The following is a 4,265-nucleotide window of genomic DNA, read 5'->3' as shown; positions in this document are numbered from 1 at the left end:
GCTAGGCAATGGCCATTGGTGACATCAAATACATAGCCACCATGCCAAGGTTCTAGGAGAGTCAGTGTGGCATAGTGGTCAGAGTCTTGGACTAGGACCTGGGAGACCCGGGTTCAAATCCCCGGGGCCTCAACCTTGAGCCAGACATTCACCCTCGGCCTAACCTGCCTTGTTGTGAGGATAAAATGGGGAGAAGGAGAAATAGGCATGTCACCTTGCTCCTTGGAGGAAAAATAGGATATAAATGTCATAAGCAGATCAATAAACATAACAGCCACATAGTACTCCTTCTACAGTAATTTAGTACTCGATGTTCATCTGTTCTTGGTTGTACAACCAGATTGAGAATATCATTTCCCATTTGCCTGAATTGGAACACAGTTGTGAGATCGAAGCTTCTGTTTTAGCTTAAACACTGTTTTGCATGTGAACAGACTAGCTCCTAAGGCAGCAGACTTGTTTCAACAGAGCCTACCCTGCTCTCCTGTATCTAGGATTATTTCCTGTTGATCAATACTTGGGTCTTGCTGCTCAGGAAATAGATTTGGCATGGCCACCTGCTCATTTTCCCATAGGAAAACATAGTGTTCCTTTGAACCGTAGCAGAACAGCAAGGAGCCAATTTAATTCCACACACTACAAGGACGGTATATAGTCTTTGAAATGTACAGTTTGATATTTCTGTTCCCTTTTTTTAAATCCTGCTTTCCAGACAGAAAAGGTGAGACAAATCCTGTCCTCAGGTTTGAAAGCCAAAAAGAAAAGGTCAAGGCACCCAGTTTGAAGGGATTTTTGGAGTAAGAAGTTCGAAAGGCAGAAGGGATGTGGGGGAAGAACAACTTTTAACAATGCCCAAAGGAAGGTTTGAGATGTCCACGTCTTGCTGGGGCCAAGCTGATCTTCTCATGCCCATAGCTGTATTTAGACAGCGCTGCAGCAACTGACCCAACAGCCTTTCATCCCTGGCCGACGGAGGGGAACTGAGCATGCTTTGCTTCAGTCCTGCAGTTCCAGAGCAAGTGCTGACTGGAGAAGAAGAAGAAGAAGAGTTTGGATTTGATATCCCGCCTTTCACTCCCCTTCAGGAGTCTCAAAGCGGCTAACATTCTCCTTTCCCTTCCTCCCCCACAACAAACACTCTGTGAGGTGAGTGGGGCTGAGAGACTTCAAAGAAGTGTGACTGGCCCAAGGTCACCCAGCAGCTGCATGTGGAGGAGTGGAGACTCGAACCCTGGAGCCCCTTTCTGTCCCGGCGGGGATGGAGAGAAGCAAGCTCCCTGCAGCAGCTCCTTCCCTGGCAAAAGGTGAGACCAGATCGATCTCCTAGACCAGGCATAGGCAAACTCGGCCCTCCAGATGTTTCGGGACTACAACTCCCACGATCCCTAGCTAACAGGACCAGTGGTCAGGGATGATGGGAAATGTAGTCCCAAAACATCTGGAGGTCCGAGTTTGCCTATGCCTGTCTTAGACGAGCACAATGTTGTTTTTGTTATTCTTATTCTTATTAATGAATGATCGCTTCCTATGCAGGCTCTCATAGAGGTGGCACAATTCAATGAAAAGAGAGTCAGGTCAATTTCTGAGGTACTTCCCATTAGCTCCTTGTTTTGAAGCTCTTTGGGGGGCAGACTCCCACAGCATAGGTGTAGAATTAAGGGTGGTGTGGGTCTTAAGCTCCCCCACCCCCAATTCCCCTGGAGGGACTTAGCTGGGTCCCACAGACAGCAGACAGTGCCAGGGAAATCAACAGGCTCAAGTGATGGATCAGTTGCTATAGCAACTGCAGCTGTGGAGCAACAGCCCAGAAGGCCTCAGTTGGGCCTTACAAACTACAAAGAAGACTAAACTAGGGTGTCTAGAGTCTCTCCTATATTAAATATAAATACAATATTCTGTGTATTTTACGGGGACAATAATCTTTTTCTCACAGTTGGGCAGATTTTGTGTGTGTGTATGTGTGTGTGTGTGTGTATTACAAACAAAACAAAAACCAGTTATAAACTTACTGGGCAGATCACTACCTCTCAGAAACAGCAGCACTTCCCTACAGTATAGGATAATGTAGACCTACCTCACAGGATTATTTTTTGGGTGACTGAGATAATGCTTATGAAGCACTTTGTGCATATACTGTTTTTATTATTTATCTCCGTCAGCCCACATTGCACTTTGTGACAAAAAAGGGGGGCACCTGTGGAAAAAAGGTGAGATAAAAGGCAGTGGCCAGAGTTTATAATGCCACTGTGTACACACTATACTTTTAAAGTACATTTGAAGCACATTCCCCTCAAAAAATTCTAGGCACTGTAGTTTCCCACTCACTGAGTTACAATTCCCAGCAACCCTCAACAAATCACAGTGCCCATAATTCTTTGTGGGGCTGGGATGTGCTTCAAATTTGCATTAACAGAGTGCTGTACAAGGTTAGAGGCTAGGAATTTTAACCAAAAAAGCACACAGAAAAAGGTAGATTTTGAGGGTTTTTAAAACTTGGTTTCCCCCACCGGTTTTGTGAATGGGGTGCAGGAAGATAAAGGTACAATCTTGAAGTTTCTTAAGAGCTCGGACATCATGTTTAAGTCGATTTTATACACTGATGCCAATCAGGACATTTATCTCCTCGTTCTATAGGTAATCTCTTTCCAAACCCTGATGACCACTTTGTGGGTGCTTCCAGACAGCCTGCTTATTGAGCAGTCATCCTGATTTGTTTGCAGGGCGATTAGACAACACTGGCTATTTAAAGCACATTTAACCTGATTTGTTTGTGGGGAGGCTAGACGGAGATGCATCAGTGCAAACATCCCACACTTTCCCCATCCCTCTGCATCAGTTCAATCTTTTTGGGAAGCAGGTTAAACTATGGAATTTGCTCCTAGAAAAGGCCGTGATGGCTACCAACTGGGACGATTATAAAATATGATTTGACAAATTCATGGCAGATAAGGCTATCAATGGCTACTAGTCACACAAGGGCTGTACTTTGCTTCCATGGTCAGAGGCACTATCTTTCTGAATACAGTAGTACCTCGGGTTATGAACTTAATTCGTTCCGGAGGCCTATTCTTAACCTGAAACCATTCTTAACCTGAGGTATCACTTTAGCTAATGGGGCCTCGCATGAGATTTCTGTTCTCATCCTGAGGTAAAGTTCTTAACCTAAGGTACTACTTCTGGGTTAGCGGAGTCTGTAACCTGAAGCGTGTGTAACCTGAGGTGTTTGTAACCCGAGGTACCACTGTACCAGTTGTGGGAATTGCAGGAGAATTGCTCTTGTACTTGGGTCCTGCATACAGGCTTCTCAGAGGCGTCTGTGTGGCCTCTGTGTGAACAGAATGTCGGATTAACGGGGCCATTGGCTTTATCCAGCAGGCTCATCTTACCAGATTGTTTTCCTCTATCACGCCACAAGAATAAAGAGGAAACAGTCTTTAAGCTTGGCCCTTATTTTGGATTCTGCAAGCAGCTGGATTCCCCCTGAGACACCTTACATTCTGCAGCTCAAGTGAAGTTCTGTGTCTGTGGGGATAAGTTATTTGGTTCTTCTCATTGCCATTAAGATTATTATTATTATTTTTTTAAAGTGTCTTCTCGAAAGAAAAAGAATACCACTAGGTGGTAGACTTGTACCAGGTAAGCCCTTGCGTTTGTGAACCATTTCTTTCTCCGAGAGTAAGACAGAATCCTTTCTATCTTGTAGTAAGCTATTATTTTAAAGTTTGTACTCACTGAGGAGAGCAGATAATTCTAATGAGGACCCCTAGCACTGCATATTATGGACAGCATGCACCGTGGGTATCAGCCTTTTGTGAAAATGTGTAGCAGCCATATTCGTGTGAGCTTTGTCCAATATTATACAATGAACTAATTATCTTTTAGACGATCTCTCACAATAATTAGTTGTCCGTCATCTTCTCTTCTAACCCCATAACACTTTGAGTTGCAATGAAATGTTTATAATCTAGTCCTTTGATGTGAGACTTCCAGTACAAGCCCTAAGCATATTTACTCTGAAGTAAATCCCGATAATCTCAATGACTAAGGAAGTTTGCTTATGGTTGCAGCCTTAACCAACTGGATTTTCATTCCTCCTCCCCCAAGGTAGTTCTGATGGTTAGCCTGTGACCCAATGACAAAAAACCTGTGATGTAATTTTATTTTTACAGCTGTCTGGGTTGTTATGCTAATCATCTTGGTAGCTTGTTTAGCTCATGCAAATAGTGATTATAAACACTGGATTATAAATAGATTTTCAAAAATTA

The sequence above is a fragment of the Podarcis pityusensis genome, assembly GCF_964106645.2.
Source record: "Podarcis pityusensis genome assembly, chromosome: 8".
In the NCBI taxonomy this organism is placed as follows: Eukaryota; Metazoa; Chordata; class Lepidosauria; order Squamata; family Lacertidae; genus Podarcis; species Podarcis pityusensis.
The sequence above is the reverse complement of the archived record's forward strand: the minus strand, read 5'-3'. Positions refer to the sequence as shown.